Source organism: Fukomys damarensis, unplaced genomic scaffold, assembly GCF_012274545.1.
Source record: "Fukomys damarensis isolate Sample0158 unplaced genomic scaffold, DMR_v1.0_HiC HiC_scaffold_15, whole genome shotgun sequence".
Taxonomy (NCBI): Eukaryota; Metazoa; Chordata; class Mammalia; order Rodentia; family Bathyergidae; genus Fukomys; species Fukomys damarensis.
The window spans coordinates 11,314,928-11,327,843 of NW_022900927.1; positions in this window are offsets into that span (position 1 = coordinate 11,314,928).

Sequence of the window (12,916 nt, forward strand, 5' to 3'; positions counted from 1 at the left end):
AAAAGCTCAGGTCTTGATGGCTTCACTGCTGAATTCTACAAGACATTTAGAGAAGAATTATTGCCACTACTGTTTAAACTCTTCAGTGAAACTGAAAGGAAAGCAACACTCCCTAATTCATTCCTGGGAACAAGCTTTATCTTGATCCCAAAAGCAGAGAAAAAAACAACCAAAAAGAACTTATATACCAATCTCTCTAATAAATATAGATGCAAAAATCCTCAATAAGATACTGGCAAACACAATGCAGAAGATCATCAAGAGGTTATACACCCTGACCAAGTGGGATTCATCCTAGTGATGCAGGGATAGTTAAACATATGTGAATCAATAAATGTAATGCTCTATATTAAAAGAACTAAGGACAAAAACCATATGATAATCTCAATACATTCAGGAAAACTATTCAACAAAATCCAACACCCATTCATGATTTTTAAAAAAACCTACAGAAAATTTGTAATAGAAGGTCTTTATCGCAACCAGATAAAAGTCATATATGAAAAACCAGCAGCCAACATCATATTGAATGGTCAAAATCTGAAATCCTTCACACTAAAATCAGAAACAAGACAAGGATGTCCACGATCACCACTCCTGTTTAGCACAGTTCTGGAAAAAATAGCCACAGCAATTGGACAAGGGAAAGAAATAAAAGAAGAAAGGTAGGAAACGAAGTTTAGTTGCCATTATTTGCAGATAACATGATATTCCATATAAAAGATGCCAAGAACTCCACCAAAAGTCTTCTAGACTTAACAAAATTCAGTAGAATAGCTGGATACAAGGTCAACACACAAAAAATCAAAACTCTTCCTGTACACAAACAACACACTCACTACACTCACTGAGAGAAAAATTGGGCAAACAATTTCTTTCACAATAGCATCCAAAAAACTGAAATACCTAGGAATCAACCTAACAAAAGAAATCAAAGACCTCTACTCTGAAAACTATAGTGCTCTGAAAGAATAGATTGAAGAGGATATCAGAAAATACAAAGATATCCCTTTCTCCTGGGTAGGAAGAACCAATATAGTGAAAATGGCCAAACTTTCAAAACTGGTGTATATATATTCAATGCAATCCCAATTAAAATTCCAGCAGCATACTTCATAGACATTGAGAAAACAATCCAAAATTTCATTTAGAACAAGAAGAGACTTTGAATAGCAAAAGCAATTCTAGGCAATAAAGACAAGGTAGGGGTTATCACAATTTCCAATATGAAATATACTGCAAAGCTACTGAGATTTAAAAAAATCCAGCATGGTACTGGCAAAGACACTGTCCTGAGAACCACTGGAACAAATTAGAAGATGCAGAAACAACTCCAAACATACTCAGCCGCTTCATCTTTAACAAAGGAGCTAAAAACCCTCACTGGAGGAAAGATAGCCTCTTTAATGAATGAGACTGGAAAAATTGGCTTTCAACTGCCAAAGATTAAAACTAGACCTATATCTCTCACCATGAGCTAAATTAAAATTGAAATGCATCAAAGATCTAAATATTAAAACAAAAACACTAAATTTGCTGGAACATTAGTTAGGCAGAACTTTCGAAGACATTGGTATAGGAAAGACTTTATAAACAAATCCTCAGGAGCACAGGAACTAGCACAAAGAATCAACAACTGGGATCTCACTTTATTAAAAAGTTTCTGCACTGCAAGAGAAACCACCAACAGCATGAAAAGACAACCCACAATATAGGAAAAAATTTTCACCAGCTGTGCCTCAGACAAAGGTCTACATCTAGAATACATAAAAAACTTTTAAAAAATCAGACCTCCCAAATGTAAAGACCCAATCCAAAAATGGGCATCTGAACTGAACAGATATTTCTCAGGCAAATAAAGTAGAAATAGCAAATAAACATATGAAAAAATGTTCATCACTGATTTCTGAGAAAAGCAAATGAAAAAAATGTGGAGCTTCAACCTCAACCCAGAAAAAATGGCTGTTATCAAGAAATCAACCAATAATAAATACTGGTATGTAGGAAGAAGGGAACCCTTCTCCGTTGCTGCTGGGAGTGTAGACTGGTGCAACCACCATGGAAATCAATATGGAGATACCTTAAAAAACTAGGATTAGAAGTCCCATTTGACCCAGTATTCCCATGCTGGATATCACCCCAAAAGAATTAAAAGAATCACTCTTCAATCCATAAAACAGAAGATGCCAGCAGCCCCTTGGGAACATCTGGTAGGCCCACCCCTTCAACCCAGTGCAGCTGCAATGGTGTTCATGCCCTGCCCCCACAAACAAGAGAAAGAAGGCCTCTCTGAGGCTCATAGATGAAAATTGAAACCCACTGGAAAGGTGAAGAAAATCTGCGATAAAGTCACAACACACCATCATAGTTGGTAAGTTGGAGGGACCAGCACCTCACATCAGAACCTGGCCTAACTTCAGGGGAAAGACAGCTAGAACCTGCAGTAGAATCTTGCAAAGTTTAACTCAGCAGGCAGTCAGAGATCTCAACTTGGGTGTTGCAGCAAAAAGTCATCCTGGACCTCAGGGGACAGCTGCTGGCTTGCAGAGACTATTTAACTTAGACCTGCACACTCCTGCCCACACAGTCTACTGTGTCAACAGAGCATACCCTGAAGGAGGTCCTCTATTTCTGCTTGTGTTTTTTAGTTTCAAAGCAATATTTTTCTCTTATCTTTAATCATTTCAACATTTTTATCAATCTTTTTCTTTTCTCAAAATTTTAATCATCTCTTTCTTATCTTCTTTTCTTACTCTCTCACTCTCACTCTCTCCCACCTCAATCTCCATTACTCTCCCTTTTGTTCCTGTTCCTATTCTAATTTGGATTTATTTTCTTTCTTTTTCTTTTCTTCTCTTTTTCCTTCTCTCAGTTGCCATTAGTTTTAAAAGAAAGTGATCACAGTTTCTAGCCTCTCTGTTGTTGTTAGTTTGTTCTGTTCTTGGGTATATTTTGTTTTGTCTTCTCCTCTTCTCTTCCACAGCTCCTAAGAGTTTGTGTGATCTTCCTGTGTCCTCTGACCTCACTTCTAAACTTTCTATATCCTGTCTATCTATTCCTCCCTCTGAGGTCCTTCTAAATCCCCATCCTGAAGGGTAAAGTTGCTACACTGAAGAGTTTATTCACTATAGACACATTTTGGGATGGTCCTCGATTTTGATTTAATTCATAACAGTTAAAGGTGATAGATTAACAATTGCCACAAATGGTCATTTTTCTAAGCTGTGCTTGATGCTATTGTGTTGCTGACTGTTATCACTTGGGCTAAGGTGTTGCGATTGATTTAATCAGTTATCCTCCTGGTATAATGAAAATGAGTTTGCCTCAGACACATTAGAGACCCAAAACCTAAAGACCAGCTATATCTGGAAGCTCAAAGTATTAACCCAGAAATTAAACCAAGGACAGGACCAATGACAAAAATACAAATGAGAAGGCACTTAAACAAGACACAAACACATACTTCCACCTCACCAAAGGTAAATTCTGGGGGAAACAAGGTGGGAAAGCCTGAAAGCCAGCCATCTGTACACCCTCAATCGAAAGCACAGGAAGTAACAAAACAGGTAAAAGAGGCTCTAGAAAACTTCAAAACAGAAATAATTTCCCAGATAACCACAGAGATGGTGAGAAGAATGAAAGACATGATTAGAGACTCTAGAAGAGAAACATACAAAAAATAGATGAGTTCAGGACCACAATGGAAACTAGGAATGGCCAGCATGAAAAAGAAATGGAAACCTTGAATGTCCAACAAAGGAAATAAATGGAATCCATGAAACAAATTCAAAAAGATATCCAGGAAATTAAAACTCTGTAGAAAGAATTCACAATAGAATGAACGAATGTGAAGATAGAATTATAGGTATAGAACATAGGATTGTGGTCAGTGACCATGAAAAGAGAGATCTCTTAAAAACAGTGAGAAATCATGAGAAATCAATCCAAAAATTCTGAGATGGTGCAAAGAAGAATACCATAAGACTGTTAGGAATTCATGAAGTAGCAGGAAAAACAAATGACATAAAAAGAAAAAAAAACTGGTCACAGAACTAATGACAGAAAACACAGGGGAAGAATTTGACATACAGATAAGTGAGGCATATAGGACTCCAACTAACCATGATCAAAAAAATCTAACCTAGGCATATAATAATCAAGATCCCAGAAACACAACAGAAGAACAAAATACTGCAAGAGAAAAGTTGTGAATCACATGCAAAGGAAAGCCCATCTGAATCACAGCAGACTTTTAACACAAACCCTCAAGTCAAGGAGAGTCTGGAGTGAAGTATTTTAAGTCCTAAAAGAAAAAAACCTCCAAACTAGACTGATGTATCCTGCAAAACAATCATTCAAAATTGATGAGGAAATAAGATACTTCCATGATAAAGAACACCTGAGAAATATCATGAACACCAAACCAGCATGTCAAAGACTTCTAAACAATATCCTGGAAAAATAAAATGAAGGCCACAACTCCATAAGGGCCAACAGAGCAAACGTATGAGGTAAGGCAAGAAATTAAATGGAGAGAGGAAAAAATAAAAATTAAAGAACCAACAACAGGAAATGACATGACAATGAAAAGTCAATACATAACAATTATAACCATCAATGTTAATGGCCACAATTCACCAATCAAAAGAAACAGACAGGCATAATAGGTTAAGAAGCAAAATTCAACAATATGTTGTATACAAGAAATATACTTAATACATAAAGAAATTCATAGACTAAGAGTAAAAGGATGGAAAGCAGTTCTCCATGTGACAGGATAGGGGTAGCTATCTGATTTGCAGATAGAATAGATTTCAAACCAAAACTAATTAAGAGAGGCAAAGTAGGCTACTACATCCTTATAAAGGGAACAATATAAGAGAAAGAAATGGCTATCATAAATATGCACTAAATACTAATGCCCCAACTATATGAAAAAATACTAAGGGGCATGAAATACCAAACTAGCACTAATACAATTGTAGTGGGGGACCTCAATACTCCACCGACACAAATAGGCAGATCATCTAGGCAAAAAATCAACAACAAAATGACAGAACTGAACAAAGTTTTAGAACAAATGCACTTAGTATATGTCTACAGAACATTCTACCTCACAAAATCAGAATATACATTATTTTCAGCTGCACATGGGTCATTCTCCAAAATAGACTACACAATAGCTCATAGAACATGCTTAAGTAAATGCCAAGGAATTGAAGTTATCCCTTGTATATCATCAGACCATGGTGCAATTAAACTGGAGATCAATAGCCTAAGAAACCACAAGAACTTCACAAACACATGGAAATTAAATAACACCCCAATTAACTACCATTGGGTCACAGAAGAAATTAAAGAGAAAATTACACAGTTTCTAAAATTTAATGATAATGCCAATACAACATACAGGAATATATGAGTCACAATGAAAGCAGTTCTCCAGGAAAATTCATAGCAGTAAATGCCCATACTAGGAAAACAGAGTGATGTCAAATACAACCTAATATTTAACCTTAAGCTTTTAGGAAAAAAAAAAAGAGCAAGACAAACCAAAAGCTCATACAAGGGATGAAATCATAAAGATCAGAGCAGAAATTAATGCAATGGAGACTAAGAGAACTATACCAAAAAAAGCAATGAATCAAAAAGTTGGTTTTTTGAAAGAGTAAATAAAATCAATAAATCCTTAGACAACCTGATCAAGAAAAGGAAAGAAAAGGTTCAAATTCATGCAATTAGGAATGAAAAAGAAGTAACAACAGATCCAGCAGAAATCCAGAGGATCACCAATATCTACTTTGAAAATCTGTACTCTAATAAAATGGAAAATATAGAGGAAATGGACAGATTCCAAGATACATATGAACTTCCAAAGTTGAACAAAGGAGATATTAAAGTATAAACACCCCAATTACATTCAGTGAATTGAAAATGTAATCAAAACATTGCCAAAAAAGAAAAGCCCAGGTCCTTATGTCTCCACTACTGAACTCTACAAGACATTTAGAGAAAAATTATCACCACTACTATTTAAACTCCTCAATGAAACTGAAAGGGAAGCAATACTTCCAAATTCATTCCTGGAAGAAAGTATTACTTTGATTCTAAAAGCAGGGAAAGACCCAACCAAAAATGAGAACTACAGGCCAATCTCCCTAATAAACATAGATGCAAAAGTCCTCAATAAGATACTGGCAAACAGTATACAGAAAATCATCAAGAAGATCATACACCCAGACCAAGTCGGATTTATCCCAGGGATGCAAGGATGGTTCAACATATGTAAATCAATAAATGTAATACAGTGTATCAATGGAGTCAAGAACAAAAACCATATGATAATCTCAATAATGCAGAAAAAGCATTCCACAAAATTCAACATCCATTCATGATAAAACACCTGCAGAAAATTTGAATAGATGGTCTTTCTCTCCATCTGATAAAGGCTATCTCTGAAAAACAAACAGGCAATATCATTCTAAATGGTCAAAAACTGAAAACCTCCACACTAAAATTAGAAATAAGACAATGATGTCCACTATCACCATTCCTGTTCAATATAGTTCTACAAATATTAGCCACAATAATATAATATTAGCAATTAGACAAGAGAAAGAAATAAAAGGACTAAAGATAGGAAAGCAAGAAGTTAAAATATCACTATTTGCTGATAACATGATACTTTACATAGAAGACCCAAAAAACTCTGCCAAAGGACTGCTAGACTTAATTGACAGCTTCAGTAGAGTAGCTGGATACAAAGTCAACACTCAAAAACCAATAGCCTTCTTGTACACAAATGACAGGCTCACTGAGAGAAATTAGGGAAACAATTCCTTTAACAATAACATCCAAGAAAATGAAATATCAATCTAATGGAGACAGAACACCTCTACAATGAAAATTACAGCACTCTGAAAAAGAGATTGAAGAGGATATAAGAAAATGGAAAGACATCACTTGACCTGGGTAGGAAAAATTAACATAGTGAAAATGGCCATACTTCCAAAACTTCTCTACAGATTCAATGCAATCCCAATTGAAATCCCAACAATATATTTCACAGAACTTGAGAAAACAATCCAAAATTTCATTTGGAACTAGAAGAGACCTAGAATAGCAAAACTCATTCTATGCAATAGTGACATGGCAGTGGGTATCACAATCCCCAACTTGAAACTATACTACAAAGCCACTTTGATAAAAATAGCATGGAACTGGCAAAGAAACAGACCTGAGGATCAGTGGAATAGATTAGAAGGTGCAGAAACAACACCAGACATACTCAGCTACTGCATCCTTGACAAAGGAGCCAACCATCCTCTCTGGAGGAAAGATAGCCTCTTTAATAAATGGTGTTGGAAAAATTGGCTTTCAGTTTGCCAAAGATTAAAACTAGATCCCTATCTTTCACCATGCACTAAACTAAAATCCAAGTGGATTAAAGATTTAAATATCAAAACAGAAACACTACACTTACTGGAAAGTAAATTAGGTAGAATTCCCAAAGACATTGGCATTGGACATGACTTTATGAACAAATCCTCAGCAGCACAAGAACTTACACAAAGAATGAACAACTGGGACTTCACTGTATTAAAACTTTTTGCACTGCAAGAGAAACCACCAACAGAGCTAGCAGACACCCTACAATGTGGGGAAAAAAATTTACCAGCTACTCCTCAGAAAAAGGACTACTATCCAGAAAATATAAAGAACTCAAAAAAATCAGACCCTGCCCCAAATACAAAGAGCCAGTTCAAAAACGGGCATCTGAAATGAACAGACATTTCTCAAACAGACAAGTAAAAGCAGCAAATAAATATATAAGAAAATGTTCAACACCACTGGTCATTGGAGAGATGCAGATGAAAACAACAGCGCATTTGCCCATCTACTGGAGACTGGATAAAGATGTGGGTTTTTTTTTTATAAAATAGAGTACTACTCAGACACAAGGAATGAGAAACTAGAGACATTTATAACTAAAAGGATGCACATTGAGGCCATGCTCTCCAGTGAAATAAATAGGACACACATGCATAAATACTAAATAGTCTCGCTGGTGTGAAAAACTAAAAGTGTAAATAAGATCCAAATTTTATAACTGACAATGTGATATAGGAAGAAAAGGGCTAAAGGTGTAAGAGAAGTGGGAAGGGTAAGGGAAAGGAAAGAAGGGAAAAGAAAAAAATATGAGAAAAGCAAAAATGGAAACAAAGTCTTTGTAAATAGGGGAGGGGGAAGGGGTATGGGAAAAAAATGAGAACTGAGATCTGTCATGTAAAGGTATAAGATCCCAATGATGAATATATGTACTGTATACCTAAAATGTACCAATAAATTCAATAAAAAAGAATGCACTTTAGATGCATAGAAGTGCTAAGATGATAAACAGCATATATTCTTGCATAAGAGCGTCTTTCAGTAAAACTGGATTTTGTAACAAAAAAGGACTATAGATATATAATTCAATTTGCAGAAAATAAAAGGATTTGGTAAAGCAATTCAGTCTTTTTTCCAAGTTTCTTTTCTCAGCTTTTTCCACTCTTATCTCTTCCTAGTTTCTGATCCATATTTATCATATGTTAATAATACCAAATCTATGTGGCTTCCATCCAGAATTTTCTGCTGCTCTACAAACCTGTATAACCAGTTGCCAAACCCCTCAAAGTAGAAATTCCATAGGCATCTGAAATGCAAGATAAAATGGAAGTGACTGTATACTTTATCTCTCTATAGATAAAGACCCCAAATCTGTGACTCTCACCCAATTAATATTTAGTGGGGAGTTGTTATGGGTCAAGAAATATTCTGTGGCCCAGAAATGGGGGAGGGGGTATTGCTATCCTACTTTTATATTGCATCATTGCCCCCCCTATTTACTTAAGGAAAGAATGTTATCATACATTTCCCCAGACTGTCTGGATAACTCTTGGAAACCTGCATGTATGTATGCTTGTGAAATAAATCTAAATTTCTATGTATTGGTCAAGATTACATCATCATCATGATACTGCCACAATTCAGAAAGATTTATTCTAGGAGTTAGAGCTATTCAGTTGTGGAAGATGTCCATGCAAGCTGACGGAGAAGTCTATGCAGGCTGTCATCTCTGTGATTAGGGTTAAGCCACCATGTTTAATTCGCTGGAGTTCATCCAGGCTGACAGCTAGGGGAAAAAGCTGAATATGATGAAAACAAAGACAAATTGAAGATCCAAAGACAAGGTGGGACGTACATTTGTTTCTTACAATCTCAACCCTGATGGCCTAGGTGACCTGCTCCTCTTCCCACAGAACTGCACATCCACTAGGTTTAACACTTGGGGAAGTCAACGGAAGTCATATGTTGAGAGCTGAAGGAGCAACAGGTTAGGGTTAGTCAAACCAGTCTCCCTCAACACCATGTGTAAATGACTACAGTGTCTTCAGCCCAGCACCTACCTCCAGAATGAAATACAGCCGCAATTCCACTTCAGTTTTCCAAATACTGGACAAAATTCTGTGGCTGGTGCTAACCCAAACCCATGCACAGAAGAGAGCTCTGGGAAACTGCTACAGTTTAGACACTGAATGTCTTCCAAGGACCCGTGTGTTAGAGGCTTGGTCCCCAAGATGGTAATACAGAGAGGTTCTGGGAAGCTTTAAGAGGTGGAGCATAGTCCAAGGTCCTGAGGTCACTTGGGATGTACCCTTCAAGAGACTTCAGGATCCCTGCCTTGTGCTGCCTTTCGTTAGTATGTGACTGCTGGCTCCAGTGTGTACCTTACCATCATCATCTGTACTTAGAAGGGGTCAGTCCAGGGCCAGCCCTCACCAAGCCCATGTTCTGCTTTTATATGCTGAGCCTCTGAGACTGTGAGCTAAGGAGAGTTCTCTTTATAAAGTTAATTGCCCTAGGTATTTCATAAGAGTAATAAGAAACTGTAAGGAAACATAGTTCCCTATGTCAGCTTGGTACAAAACTCTCCCAGGTTGTTTAAAATATATGCCTGACATATGACTTCAATGGGACCTGATGGATATACAGAATTTGAATAATTCTACAGCTGAGATTTATCCAAAAGACAAAAACAAGTATAACAACCTCTCATGGTTTGACCTAGCTTCAGAAGAGAAGTTTGTGTGTGTGTGTGTGTGTGTGTGTGTGTGTGTGTGTGTGTGTGTGTGTAACAGCAGTATACTTGCCTGGTAGGGAATTTACAAAGATTTTATAGAACCAAATTAAAAGATGTTGGCAAGTCAATACACAAAACTCAAATGTTAAGTATTTTTTATTTCTAGAAGAGATATTACATGAAGACAAGAGAATCTATTCTTTACATGTTCAATAACTTCAGGACACACAAGATAAATTTTTTAAATGTACTCACCAGGAGATACTTATCAGTGGCCTAAAAAATTGAAGTACCAGCCCTATGACTAACTTACATTCAGGTAATAATTTACTCTCCTGGAAGCATCTAGCTCATCACTTTGTGGTTTTCACATATATTCTGAGGAAGGTGCCAATCACTTGACTATTTGGGTACAACTGACCCAATTTGAAACAGATGTCCCATCTCCATACTGAAAAGGAGGTTCTGTCTGCAGACAGCTGAAAGGGCAGAGCGAGTTGCTGCTGGCAGGCCCTCAGGCAGAGCTCACAGGCAGGGCCCCTGGAGGGCAAGGTTTTAAAGCAGAAGGAGTTGACCTGAAGCACACAAACTCTTTTTTTTTTTACACTTTTCCTCTTTTGTTTTCTCTCCCATGTCTACTCAGTATTCTCCCTGGTTCTAAGGAAAGAAACCAATAAACTAATTCACACTAAGGTGTGAAAACCTGATAAGGCAGCTAACTAGCAGGTATTAACAAGGCTATAAGCCAAGAAAAAACATCCCAGCAATGAGATTAGAGGAATCTTGAGCCAATAAGGGAGAAAATAACCTCATCCATCTTCCCTCAAACTAACAGTCTTCTCATTTAGAGCTTGCCATGCTCCCTATCACAGAAGACTCACAGATACAAAGGAATGATGACCTTCAATAGTGCTGGTGCTGGTGCTGGTGCTGGTGACCTATGGTGGACTCGAGGCGGGAGACTTCCAACCACAGTTGGGGCTCGCTTCTTAGGAACTATTCCTTTGCTTTTTCTACTGACTGAAACTCCTAAGTGATCTGCTCAAAATACACCTCTCAGCTTTTTTCTCACTACAGAAAGCTCTCTCCAAAAGGATAAGATAGATAACAGGTAAGTAGGTAGACAAATTAAAAGCTTATCAAAAAGAGGAAACAGGAATTTTCAAAGGAGAACAGAAGGAAACGAATTACAAAGTAGCCTGAAAAGATGTCCAAAATGGCTTTCATACCAAGGTCTGCACAGTGGGTCTACACTGTGCAAAGTGTACTTCTAACCCTCAGGGTTCCCCAAGAAGTATCCTTAATGGCCCATCCCTGAAGGACTACTGCCCTGGTATCTGACCTCCCCTACTGCACCAGCCCTCCTCATTCTCTACCCTTAAGCAGCTCAGACACTTTTTTTTTAATGCCAGGAGAGCACGGCATGGGGCCCCAACTTCCCAGGGCAAAACTAAAGCTATGAAACTGTTTGCAAGAGCTTAAAATAACTCATCTGACAAAGCTAAGCTACACTTTGAGAGAGATGGCACAGCAGCAGAAGAGAGAATTCTAACCATCTGGCTGCCCATAAGTGACCTCTCTGCTTCACCCAGCAACGAACTTCCTCCCCATGAGAACATCTTCCCCAAGGCAGTGACAATCATTCAGCTTTTTAGCTTTAACCCACATATCATCTTTTTAAAAGTCTAGCTGAATAGTAAAAGACCAGTGGCAATGAGAGAAGCGCTTTTAATGTAATTTAATATGACTTCAGAAACCACAGCCAGGAGACAAGTACATCAGTGGGATGTATTTTTCTTTTACAATGACCAAAATTCATTCATCATGAAATACTCTGTTGTAAGCAAGTCCTAAAGGATTGAAAAACAAAAGCTAGATTCAGCAGCTTCTTCCTTGCTAAACAAGACTCACCCTGTCCCTTGGGGCAGCCAGCAACCAAAAAAGGTTTGCACCCTGCCTCAGAAGGCAAGTAGCTCAGAGTAAGAAAGGACCTAGAATGAGGAACCTGAGCAGGGCAGGTCCTGGCTGTCCCTGCTCCATCCAGGGCACTGAGTCAAGCGGTCTGATTGAAGGTCCGACATTTAGATGCACGTTCATCAATGCCAACCTCGAAGCTGCCCTGCAGTAGGCACAGAACCAACATGATGCACCAGCAGGCCCACAGACAATTGTGCTTTTGCCAAACCCTTGGGCAAACTGGATCCGGTCTCCATTATTTCATTTGATTCTAAGCCCCTGGCTACAATGGTGGATGAAGTCCAAGCCCTAGTAAATCTCTGTGTCCTCCATAGTTCCCAGAAACAGGCTGGTTCTAGCACCTTCGCATGGTCAGTACTCAGACTCCACCCCCTCCTTTTCTCTTCCACTAGCATTCAAGTAGCCTCCAAGCTGGGCTCTGGAGACTTGCAAACTGGAGACAGCCAGAAATTAGACACTAAAACTGCTCATTCTTAAGAAAATGTGAATATAAACTGGCATCAGTGGCACCACGCCAGGATTTTGAGGATGTGAGGAGCCCCAGCATGTTCCCAACTACACAGACTCCCAGACCAGAGATTTGAAGTTTTATGTAATACCCCTCTTAAATGGTCATATTGAAGATCACATTTGTCCTAAAGAAAGAAATGTCATCTCTTTATTTATCCATCACCTATCACAAGACTTGCTTTGTCCTACCTCTGGCTATCTGATAAATATTGAGGGCTTAAAATTAATTTTTGGTTCATCTGGATGTCCTTGTCTCCTAGCATGGGGTCTGGTACAGAATGAATCATTGGAATTGCCTTGCTGGTA